Source organism: Stenella coeruleoalba (assembly GCF_951394435.1).
Source record: "Stenella coeruleoalba genome assembly, chromosome: 21".
Classification (NCBI taxonomy): Eukaryota; Metazoa; Chordata; class Mammalia; order Artiodactyla; family Delphinidae; genus Stenella; species Stenella coeruleoalba.
The window spans coordinates 2,225,749-2,238,792 of NC_137167.1; the positions used below are offsets into that span (position 1 = coordinate 2,225,749).

The 13,044-nt window shown below is 42.9% G+C and overlaps 1 long non-coding RNA gene across 1 annotated transcript in view; it reads left to right on the forward strand.

Moving 5' to 3' along the window:
• The window catches only part of LOC307179642, a 40,711-nt gene extending 28,723 nt beyond the window's left edge, over positions 1–11,988 (forward strand). The window contains exon 3 of the long non-coding RNA XR_013825490.1: positions 11,850–11,988. This is a non-coding gene — a long non-coding RNA (uncharacterized lncRNA). The remainder of the gene's footprint in view (positions 1–11,849) is intronic.
• The last annotated feature ends 1,056 nt before the right edge of the window (positions 11,989–13,044 follow it).

Below are 13,044 nucleotides of genomic sequence, written 5' to 3' on the forward strand. Positions count from 1 at the left end.
GCAGAAGCTAAGTAATGTTTATGTGTTTACTATGTAAACAAGTCTATCTGTATTCCAAGCACGTCCTAAGATGCCTTTATGAAACAAGCCCAGCCTGAATACTGTGACACGACTCGACATGTCAGGCAGTGTTAGCGATATTATGTCAGCATCTCCTTATCTATTATTTCTCCTCCTCTCTCTACTTAGCAGGATAGGAATTGCTTTTACAGTCATTACATCCCTCTGCGACCCTGAAGCCCTCTATCATAACATTTTTGTAGTATTATCCAGTAAGTATCAAGTGTCTCCAGTTTAAGTGTGAATTGCTTATTTTTAACCTCCCCACATTTCCAGCCTTAAATTCCAGTTCATATAAGGGAATATGAATTTAAGGACCAGAAGGACAGACAGTTGTCTACCATCTGCCACAGGAAGTCACTTGTACAAGATGTAAAAATTGACTCAGAGCATGAAATCGATTATAAAGTCCAGAGGCCTGTCAGCCTGAATTTCCTCCTGATTGGCCTTGAGTACATTCCTTGCAGGTCATATGTTCTACCTTTACTTAATGGCATTTAAACACATTCCCAAACACCCATGAAACTGTGCACCTCAGATTGGGACTTGAACCCATGTGCCAGGACTCAAACCCAGCTTAAAGCCAGATTGGAACTTGAACCTACACGGCCAGGACTTGAACCCGGCCAAAACCCACAGCCTTCCAACTGAGATCACACACCTGATTTCAGGACTTAATGGAGCTCGGGTTCTTGATGTTTCATTGCAGAAAGAATTCAGTGAGAGACAAAGTGATAGGTAAGAAGCGGATTTATTTAGAGAAAAACACATTCCACAGACAGAGCGTGGGCCATCTCAGAAGGCGAGAAAAGGCACCTCGGTATGGGGTTGTCAGTTTTTATAGTGGTGGGTAATTTTATAGGCTAATGAATGGGAGGAATATTCCAGCTATTTCTGGAAGGGCAGGGATTTCCAGGAATTGGGCCACCGCCCATTTTTTTGATTATGGTTGGCCTTGGAACTGTCATGGCTCCTGTGGGTGTGTCATTTAGCTTGCTGATGTGTTACAATGAGCATATACTGAGGCTCAAGGTCTAGTGGAAGTCGACTTGTCCACCACCTTGGACCCATTTGGTTCTAATCCTTTTATGTCATGTCCTTGGGCTATGCCATTCTTTCAAAAGTTGTGTCCTGCTCCCTCCCCTCCTGTTTCACCCAGGCTAGAAACTCAGTTACCTTGGGTCCTCTTTCTGCTTCACCTTCCATATTAATTTAGCTACTACATGTCATGAATTCTACTCTGAAATGTCTCTGGAATCTGTCACAATTTCCATCCTCACTGTCAAATATCATTGCAATAATTTTTAAGCTTTTCTTTTCCCTGCCTTTTCTCCAGTTCCAGGTATTTTTGTGGTAAGAATCTTTGCTGCAAGGAGTTTTGCTGCATAACTAGTTGGCCGTAAGACAATTTTATTGTAAAAGATAAGAAGGACATAATAAAAAAAGACTAAAAGGACATAATGAAACATGAAAAATTAATAACAAAAAATTTTTAAGATTTTATTGTAAAAAATGAAAACACACAAAAAAATTTGACTACCTTTAAAATGTGTAGATTCAGGGTTATGTTGTATTGGGGTATATCTTAGAGAAAGTGATGATAGTTTCTCAATGTTGATCATTAAGGATTGAGGATCTAATGTCAGACATAAATTCTTTATGATATAAAAATATTTGCTGCAAGTCTCTCCAGATTTTCCTGGAAGTAAAACAAACAGACAGGGACACTGCTATTTTTCATCAGTATATGGAACATATGTAACCGCTAGAACATAGCTGGGCTATATTGAAATGTTCTATCACATGCCTAGTCCTTATATTCCACTAAATCAAGGAAGCCACATTCTGTGCCAAATACCAAAATTCCATCTACATCATGTTCTCCATTATCAAATGGCAAAAAATTTCGCATTTTCAAGAAACCTACACTCATCGGGAATCACATAACTATTTCTTTTGAGTGGGTAGGAGGACCTTGGTGCTTCTTTTGCCTCCAACTTCTAATATTGTTAATATTCATAAATTTTGTTAAAAGTACAGGAGAGAACAAGCAGTGTATCTAAATCAGCCAAAGGATGGATCATTAATGCTCTTGAAGACTGTTGTGAATTACTAGGTGCATCTTTTATATTGTCTTGAATGGCACTGAAACCAAACTGTCAACCAGCTGGTTTACCTTTTAGAGCAAAACTGTCCTACAGCCAGATAGTTGTGCAATGAAACTGCTCACAGCAAAGATGTTTATGGCAAAAATACCAGACGTGCTTTCCCGCACCCCACTGCATTCTTAATGTTTTGTATATATTTACATGCAAACAAATGGTATAACCATCTCTCTTGTTCCTGTGATTTTCTATTGTCTGATGAGGTTCAAAGCTCTTACGGTGGCACCTTCCAGAGCTGGGCCCTTGTTTATCCCTTCAACCTCAGTTTTGATAATACCAAACCCCATTCAGACCCCACTCATTCATTCATGAATTTCACAAATTTTTATTGAAACCTGTAATATTCTGAGTGTTATTCTAGGTTCTGAGGACTCATCAGTGAACAAAACGGACAAAAATGTCTACCTTTCTGGAGCTTATATTCTGGGGATGGGTTGTAGGTGGCAAATAATAAACTAAATAGGTAGAATATAGAGTGTTTGATAGTTATATGTGATATGAGAAAATAAAAAATAAGAGGATAGGGTGTAAGAGGAGGGATGGCAAGTTTCTGTAAGAGGATTAGGAAGGCCTACGGAGAAGGGTCATTGAATAAAAAATGGAGGGGGAGAGAAGTGTGGCTCGGGGAGTCTGGGGGGAGCGCTAGGCTCCCGGGGGTAGGGGGGAGTGGGCAGTCGGGGAGTAGAAGGAGGTAGGAGGGATGGGGGGCTCAGGTCATTCAGGCATTCAGGGCCTTGGTCGGCCACAGTGAGGACTTCAGCTTTTACTCAGTGAAATGGGAGTCATGGGCGTTTTTGAGCTGGAGAATTACATGATCTGTCTTACCATATACGTGGATCGATCGCCCTGTCCGCTCTGCTGAGAATGGATTGAAGTGGGGCAGCCCTGCGAGAGATGGTGGTGGCTTGGATGAAGGTGGAAGCAACAGAGCTGGTAAGACGTGATTGGGTTCTGGATCCTTTCAGTGGAGCCAAAAGGATTTGTTGACACTTTGGAGAGAGGATTACAGAGAGGATTCAATCGTGACTCCTAGGCATGTGGCTTGAGCAACTAAAGGATGCAGCTGCCATGACTAAGAAGAGGCAGACCATGGGATGGGCCAATGGAGGAGGTGGAAAGGGTAAGAAGTTCAACTTGGGGGGTATTAGGTTTGAGATGAATGTTGAAGAGGCAGCTTGAGGTGCGCCCCCTTCACACCCAGGAATAGCAGTGTTCTCACCTTTCCCTCCTTACCTCATTCTTTCGTGTTTATGTGGGTTTTGCACTTGCTTAAATGCACTTTCCTTTTGGCCTCCACTTTACCTCTTATTGCATTGCATTGTAATTATTGTTTTATCTTTTCTCTTCCTTTCATCATACTGTCCTGCTACTCATCCTCAGCATAATGCCTGATACAAAATAATCAAGAAAAGTCTATCGAATAATCCAAACCTATTGGGGCCATAATCTCCTATGTTCAGTTGTTAGATTTCTTGATATATGTTGCTATTTTTTTCTCTCCCACAAAAAGAGCTGTTTGGCACACATTGTTTTAATCAATGTGAATTAAATTCTATTTTTGTTGGTGTGCTTTTTTTCATATTCCCTTGGGCATGCGATTTATCAAGCATGAGTAGTATCTGGCACACAGAGTCTCTCATAGCTTCCTTTTATTATTAGATCAATGATCGAATTCTTGAGAAACGAACTATCTGGAAAGAGAATGCCCCCATTCCTTGAAAATGGTGCTAAAGAGAACACATGGCCGTATAAACAATGAACAGTGAAGTTGCTTTGGGGGCACTTGAAGCCTTATTTATGGAAACTTGGAACCATTTTAAAGTATTTTTTCAGCAGCCAGTGAGTTAGTTATGATAGTTTGGCCTCTGAATATTGGATGCATTTAACGTGTTTTTCTTTAGTGTTTGGCATATTTTAAAAGAAACATGAAGTAAATAACTAATTTTAACAAACAAATTCTCACCCACACCTCTCCACCTTCACCAGACCTCCAGTCCCTCTCTGCACTCAGTTAACAGCTATTTTCCTCATTTTTTTTCAGAACTAAGCCTTCATAATTTATATTTATGTCTATCCTTTTTTTTTACATAAATGGGCCCCTACTGCGTTATCTTTTTTGTCACATAGTTTTCTTTCACTTAACATATATTAAGCATGCTTAAAAAGTTATAGCATGTAAAATAGCTAATACATACCAGTATACTTTTTTCTCGTTAATACCTCCATAACATTCCACCGTATAGATGGGCTATAACCTAATTTAAAACATCCTACTGCTGAGTATTCACGGTTAGACATTTACTGTTGCAATAAAAGATGCTACAGTGAACAACTTTGTGTATATACACACATATATATACCTATATATACAGATACATTAGTATTAAGTACAATAGGTATTTGTATGTATACATATTACTATATGTATTTGTATGTATATGTATAGATAGATATATATGTGTATACATACACAAAGCTGTTCATATACAGGCTTCATGCTAATTATCTGTAGGATACATTTCAAAAGGACAATTGCTGTTATAATTTTTGATATATAATTGACAAGTCTGAGAAACCCAGCAGGATACACTGGTGTCCACAAACACAGGCTGCACAAAATTTAATCAGGACCCAGGTTTCCATTATCAAAGCCTCATTAGCCAAGCCATCTGCACTCATTTCGAGATTGCTGGCTGGCCAAAAAGCAAGTAGCAGATGTTGACCTTGCAGAGGTTCACTTAATAGAGTTGAACTTGATTCAGATTCAGTCACTGCTTCCGCAGCCGTCGGGTGGGCCAGTAGTACTGCAGAGGTGAGGTCGTGGTGTGCACTGCCAGCTCGACGTGCAAGCATGACTCACACCTTTGCCTTGAAAGGCTCCACTGTGTGTTTGATCCTGGGGGTAGTGGGGATGTGACTCACCCACTGACTCAGACCCCCAGTGCCTCCCAGACCTGCTGATGGAACTTCCATGTTCCATCAGCACATGGGGCGTTAACTCCGTCCCACCCTGCTCTCCAGCAAGTTGATAAAGAGAGTTGCAGCCTAGGATGGCCTTTGGCTGGGCAGAATGCAGCTTGTCCTTGGGGTTCTCCATCCCCACCTCCTGCCCTCCACCCAACTACCCAGCTCCCTAATGTCACTTTAAACACAAAGGGGTCTTTTAAGTATAAACCAACAAGTGTGGATGGGTAATATTGTGACTACACATTTCAGTTCAGTCTATGTGCTTAATTACAGGGATATAATTTATCTGTAAATAAATCCGCCGGCGTAAGTGCAGTTTGAGCCTCATCCCTCCTAAGCAGGGAGATGGTAGCTTCACAGCCTGGGCGAGTGGACCTCATGTTTTGGGTGGGTTCTTTGTCCTCTACTAAAGCCGCATGCTTCCCCTACCCCTTCCAGAGTCACTTCTGCACATGCTCTGGTTGACAGGGTTATGAATGGTACAAGATAAATTACGTGCTACCAATTGTTGGTCTTTTGGTTTATTCTTTTGCTTTCTCCTTCCTTTCAGAAGATGCCGCTGCTTCTCCCCAAATTTTCCCTTTTTCCTCATGCTCCTTGTGGTGTCAGCATCTGCATTAAATCTATGTCTGATTTATGTTTGTTCAGATTTTTCTATCTCGCAAGAGATTTTTCTGGGACTGGCTTTTTTCATGGCGGGAGAGGCTAGTTCTCAGCCATTCAGGAAACCTCATTATTGGGTCAGGAAAGACCAGCTTTTAGGCACAATCATCAGAGAGAGTGCTCCCTACACACACACACACACACACACACACACACACACACACACACACACGCCATAAAACGAGCCCTCTCTATGCTAAATACCATTTCTGCAATTTAAAAACCACTTGAGACTGGCAGAAAGGTCCCCTCAACACCTTCCCTGAATCCTGCACTGCATCCTCAGGCCACCCTGCCCTGCGGTTTGGGGTGTTAGCAGATGGGAGGGATGGAGCAGATGTACTTGAGTAGAAGTGAAGCCGGAGGGAGCATGTTTGTTTCATCATCTGGGTAGAATGTTGTCACAGGTGGGGCTGGAAGAAGACGGCTGTGATCCTGTCCCTGGGGTGATGCTTATTCTGAGCTATGGCTTTAATTTTAGCTGCCTTTCCTAAATTCTTCCAAATTGGCCAGTTAACAGCACAATATACCATTTGCAGGAAGCATTTTTTATTTCAGCCTCACCGCTTCAATCCATGCTCTGAAAGTGTAGCTTGTCAAGGAGAACCAAGGGCACAGACGTGCTACATCTCAACACATATTGACACTCACTGCCACGTGGAAGCTCAGTTTAGGGGAAGGAGATCTGAGCAGGAGACAGGATCTTAGAAGGAGACCCAGACTGTGGCCTTGAGGAGGTGAGTTAACCTCTCCTGCCTGCCACACACCCTGCCCCAGGCGCAGTCATCTAAAGGCAGGAGGCCAGCTCAGGCCTCTCACAGCCCCTTCTATCTCTACGATCCAAGCACTTAGTTAATTTGTTATTGCACTATTCCTCCCAAGAAAAAGAAAGAAGTACAAATAAGTGATTACCCAAGTCCCATGAGGTGAAGAACATTACATTAATGGAAAATCTACTGTAAGTCAAATGATGTAAGTCAGACCAGATGACTGTCCAAGCCCTGGGATTCCTTGAGTACATTACTTTTACTCAGAAACAATGGCACAAGAGAGGGAGTATGAGGTCATGTAAAATGTGCTCAGCACAGGGCCGAGAACACAGTCAGGCACCAAGAAGTGAGAGCTGCTATTAAAAATAATAATAGTTTTGTTGTTAACTTAAAAAAAATTAATTAATTAATATTTGGCTGCATTGGGTCTTCATTGCTGGGTCTTCATTGCTGTACACGGGCTTTCTCTAGTTGCAGTGAGTGGGGGGCTACTCTTCATTGTGGTGCATGGGCTTCTCATTGCAGTGGCTTCCCTTGTGGAGCACAGGCTCTAGGCGCGTGAGCTTCAGTAGTTGTGGCACGCGGGCTCAGTAGTTGTGGCTCATGAGCTCTAGAGCGCAGGCTCAGTAGTTGTGGTGCACGGGCTTAGTTGCTCCGCGGCATGTGGGATCTTCCCGGATCAGGGCTCGAACCTGTGTCCCCTGCATTTGCAGGCAGATTCTCAACCGCTGTGCCACCAGGGAAGTCCCCATTGTTAACTTTTTATAGAAAGTTCCTAATGTGATGTCATAGTCACATATATTATCTGTCTATATAGTTTCCACTGAGCAAACAGGAATATACTTTTAATTTAATATTGTATAGTATCTCTCCATGAAAGATGCCTCATTTGAACTCCTAAATCATGGACTAATTTTACTACAAAAAATAAAAAGTTTAGGGACACATTTACTCAGGAGAACAGGACAGTATAGTAAGAAGAGTATGAGCTTTGGGGCTGTCTGGAGTTCTTCTTGGCTGCAAAAATTAAGGACCTTGTAGTTAGACATGGTGCTGCCTTCGAAACAGACACGTTCTGGAATCCTGGGGTGTTATTCAGCACGCAAAGCCTCAGTTTGTTCCTGACCTAATGCAGGGCATCTGCCTGTGAGATGCATGACCAAATCCACCCGTGCACCCCTTCACCAGGTGAGATGCATAATCAAATCTTAAGGTGAACATCCACCTGTGCTCCTTCACCAGGTGAGATGCATAATCAAATCTGAAAATGAACACCCACCTTCACCAGGTGGTTGATCTACAAGGTCAAAGGATGTGAAAGTCTTGGTTTGGTTTGTGCCTCAACCCAAAGTTGTAGAACACTGACTTTGATCCCGACTCTTCAGAAGCAAGATGCTTTCCATCTTGGTGGTCTCGCCCAGTCTGCCCAGCACTGTATAGATGCCACCTCCCTGCCAAAGTGTCCTGCCAGCGTCAGGCTTGGCCCAGGTGAGGAGGCTTGCAGTCCACTTGGAGCTCTGTGCTCAAGCAAGCAGGCTCTGGAGCTGGTTCCCTGCCCTGGGCCTGTGGTGCAGGCTACAAGGGGAGAGCTGATGCTTCTGTGATGCTCATGGAGGTGAGAGCCACGGGGCCCTCCTCGGTCCTCACCCAGGGGGAGTCTGTCTGTCCTGCCTTGTCCTGGGGGTTCACTTTGGCCACGTGAGACCATCAGCAACTCACCCAGTACCTGCTAGTCCCTTCCTTCAGGGCAGGTACCATTGCTGTAAGAGCTCCTATCTTCCCAGTATCTGTCCTTGACCCCCAAAGGCTGGTCCCTGAGCCAACTCCGTGATTCTGAGAACCACGGCTCCCTCATGGCTCCAGGAGCCCCCCCAGCGTGGATCCCATTCTGAACTAAACTTCTGGACTTGTGATTCAGGCCCTCCCCGACAGCTCTGCATGGCCTGGCCCCAGCCCCCTCTGTACACACACCTCCTTACCCTCTGCCCGCACTCCAGGCCCACTGACCTCCCTCCTCATCCCACGGGGACCTGTTAAACTTGATCCTAGTTTTGATCCTTTGCAGTAGCTGAGCCTCTGCCCTATGTGCTCTCCCACCCAATTTTACATGAGTTGTTCCTTCTTATTGTGCAGATCTCAGCTCATATGTCACTTTTTCAAGAAGGCCTTCCCTGATGACCCCAGTCTCTTTCTCATCACCCTTTTAAAAATCTTTCCAGAGCATTTACCAGTAACTGACACTTTCATATTTGCATTATCATGTGTGTCTTTGTCTGTCTCTGGCCTTACAATTTAAGCTCCATGAGAGCAGGATGTCACCTGCTCAGCCTGTGCTACAGCACCTGGGACATCTCTTGGCATGTGGAGCTGCTCAGCAAACGCTTAGGAAATGAATGAGTGTGAACCCCACCCCAGGTGGAGGGAGGCCAGAGACCCCCACCCCGCTCATCCCTTCTTTGGTTGCCACATGGCCACCTCAGCTCACAGCCCCTACCCCACCAGGCCTGCCTAACACCTGCAGGTTTAGGCTGCACAGTGTAAAAAGATGTCCTGCATTTTGTCACAAAAGCACCACTGTTCTCCTTTTTAAAACAAAATGCAAACACAGCAATGAAAGATCGAGACATACTATATACTCATTTCTTCAACACATGGTTAAAATTTTCCTTTCTAACTTTTAAAAGTTGGTTTATCACGAATAAAGCCAAATCACATTCCAGGGCATCCTCCATACTCTCCCTCCCTGCCCGCCCCCACTCCCCTGGCAGAGCCTGAGGGCCCCCACGTAGCATGGAGCTGGAGCAGAGACACGGGGAGAAGAGCTGGGGGATCAGGCGGAGGGACTGCTCACCCCCCAGCGGCATGGGCTCTGAGTGTGTGTGCCAGGCTGGGTGCCAATGCTGAGAAAGTGAAAACTGTTCCCCGTGACGGAGGTAATGGATGACAAGCTGGGTTGGCCTGAACCAGTGAGAGAAACTGCACGGCCCCACTTGGACGAGAGGCTTAGCTGAGAACTGCTTGAAAACAGGCTGGAAAGCCAAGCTGCCAGGCTGCCCTCAGGGGCATCGAATCTCACATGGATTCTCCAACCATACAGCCCACAAACCCAGGACGACCCTGGTCTGGAGTAGGGAGTAAGGTGTAGACAGTGCATAGAGAGTGTCAAGGGGAACCAGAAAAGAGATTCAGGAACCTTCAGATGAAATCCAACGCATCTACTGAAGTCCTATCTGTAATTCTAATTCCTAACAACGGTATAAACTTTGCACCCTATGGGGCATTTTCTCTACATTACCTTGTTGATCCTTATAACAATCTCATATAGGAGGCAGAGCAAATAATATCATCCTTACAGTCAAGAAAATGGAAGCTCCGAGTGGTTAAGAAATTGACCACAATGTCATAGGTGTCAGATTCTCTTGTGGGTTCAGTTCAGTAGGTTCAACTGAGTCTAAGAAACCACTTTCCCTAAGTTTTAACTTTGAATAACTTATATTAGCCTAAAGATCTTGCCATTAAAATGGTAATTATTCATTTTATAAAAAGAATCTTAATTTATCAAAAGAATATATGACTTGTTTAAATAACAAACTCCTTTAAATGTATGCTAAAATATTTTAAAATATCTTTATTGATGTATGTGCACTGGTGCATTTAAATGATCAGATTTATTGTATAAATTAAACAGGCAAACTAGAGTATGTAAGGAATTCCTATAAATCAATAAGACAAAGCAAACAAAATAAAAATGGACAAAAACTTTTACCAGCTGAGTCATGGAAAAGGAGGCCCAGAAGCCACAAAAATACCTGCTTGAGAAGGAAAGCTAGTCCCCCTCCCGCCTTCCTCCTGGACACATAGCTGCCCAGCCAGGGACCATGACTCCCAGCGCCTCCTAAGGATGTGCCTAACTTTTGCCAATGGAACGTGAGTTGAAGGAGTGTGTGCAGCTTCTGCCTTATTTGCCTATAAGACAATTGCTTTCTCAGAAACTCTCTAATTTTTTTCCAAAAGTTAGTGTCTGGCAACTACCCAACTTCAACCATGGGGACGAGGAGGATAACCTAAGGGATGGCAGTGTGACAAAGGGAAGGATCCCTGAATACCAGCCTGACTGCCCAACGCAAGGTGGTTACGCAAGAGAGAACTACTGTACCTGGGGCCTCTTTGTTACATCAGCTTAGCTTTACCCTAACTAATACAATGTTCAACCTAACTAGTAATTGGGAAATTCAGGTTTAAATGAGATGTCATCTCATGCCCTAAGGATGGCAACAGTTTAAAAGTCTGATGATACTAAAAATCGGCAAGACTATGGGAAATGAGAAACCTGCATATAGTTCTGCCAGGAGTGTAAATTGGTATAACCACTTGGAGAACAATTTGTCAATATTACTGAAGTAGAAAATGAGCTCCCTACAATCTGTTCACTTCACTTCTAGGGACAGTAAACTTGCATATGGAGACCGTCTGTAGGGTGATTCCAACATCACTTTTATTAGCAAAATTGAAAGCAACCTGCAAGTCCATTAATAAGGGGAATAGATAAATAAGTTGTGATATTTTCACATAATTGAGCACAATCAGCACTTAAAATGGATGCACTGCCTCTACATGCATCAATATGAATAAATTTCAAAAACACAATATTGAAGAGAAAAGAAAGTTGAAGAATATGTATAATATGACAGCACTAGGTAAAACTCAGAGTAGGCAAAGCATAACGATGTATTGCTTTGACTACATATATATGTGGTAAAAGTATAAAAGTGTAACCTGGAAGAATACATACCAGATTCTTGAGACGGTTGTCTCTGGGGAAGGAAGGGAAGATGGATCTGTGGAGAGAAACAAGGAGGGTTTCAACATTACTCACAACGTTTTATTTCTTTTGTGAAAAGATGTCATGTGAAAATTGTTAACATTTGTTAATTATGGCTGTTGGGTCCGCTCAGTGGTGAGCTACAGCTGGATCACCCCGGGAAGGGTAGATTGTGTGCAGATCCTCCCAGCTCCCCATCCAGTGATATCACCGTGATAGCTGGAAGTATTCACACCAATTCACAGAAATCAGCAAGTCCTACAAATCAGAGCTTTGTTTTCCTCTTGAGAGTTGGTTGTTAACATTGACCACTGGGTACCTACTAAATTAATCTTGGAACTTTTAAATATTTTTTAAACTTTTCAAAATATAAAAATTAAAATTCTATATCTAATTTTTCAGGATTATGCGTTTTCCACAAAGCATCCTGAAGGTGTGTCTTGCTGGTGGTGAAAAAATAAAGCATCTCTCAGAAAGAGCCAACCAAAGGTCAGGCTTTTGAGAAAACCTGGTTCATTTGGGTTGGGAGAAAACTTTGGACCTTCTACTTATCACACATTTTCAACGGCTAATGTCTTCAAATCATATATGACATTTCCTATGTGATAAGAAGCTTCCTGCCTCTTTTCTAAGAAGAAAACATCTTTCACAGCTGCTAGAATGCCTACATTTACCTCCAAACTCCAGGCATCGACACAAGTTTGAATCCTACTTCTGTAAAAATAAATCTGGTTTAAAGGGTTTACAATGTGGCCTTGAGGCTCAACCTGGTTTGAGCCAGCCTCTGCCTCCATCACCTTGGGAAATGGGAATCACATCCTCTGAACCCCACATCAGGACAAGTGGCCACATAAGGAGGGAGGACTGCGGGAAGGGTGTTTGACTTCAGTTCTGTCATTAAGATTCTGGGCTTTTGATCTTCTAATCGTAGTACCAGGTGAAAAAGGTGACTTATTCCTCATTAATCACACACAAATCAATCCTTGGAATGATTATTTCTAAATAATTTTCCATTTTTGTTATTAAAAAGTAAAACATTAAATGTAGAAAATAAAATCATCCATTCATAATTTCATGACCTAGAGATAACAACCGTTAATAGTTTAATAAATAACTTTTCAGATTATTTTGTCTATTTACCTTTTTTTCTAAAATAATATTAAACTATATACACTGCTTTAACTGGCCATTTTTAAAAATTAATTTACTTATTTTTGGCTGTGTTGGGTCTTCGTTTCTGTGTGAGGGCTTTCTCTAGTTGTGGCAAGCGGGGGCCACTCTTCATTGCGGTGCGCGGGCCTCTCACTGTCACAGCCTCTCTTGTTGCTGAGCACAGGCTCCAGATGCACAGGCTCAGTAGTTGCGGCTCATGGGCCTAGCTGCTCCACGGCATGTGGGATCCTCCCAAACCAGGGCTCGAACCCGTGTCCCCTGCATTGGCAGGCAGATTCTCAACCACTGCGCCACCAGGGAAGCCCTAACTAGCCTTTTTCACCTAAGACTCTATCATTAACTTATTTCCATGCCATTAAATTTTTTTCAGATGTGTTTTTTTATAGCTATATAGCATTATATAACTGTAATCAAATTTATTTCA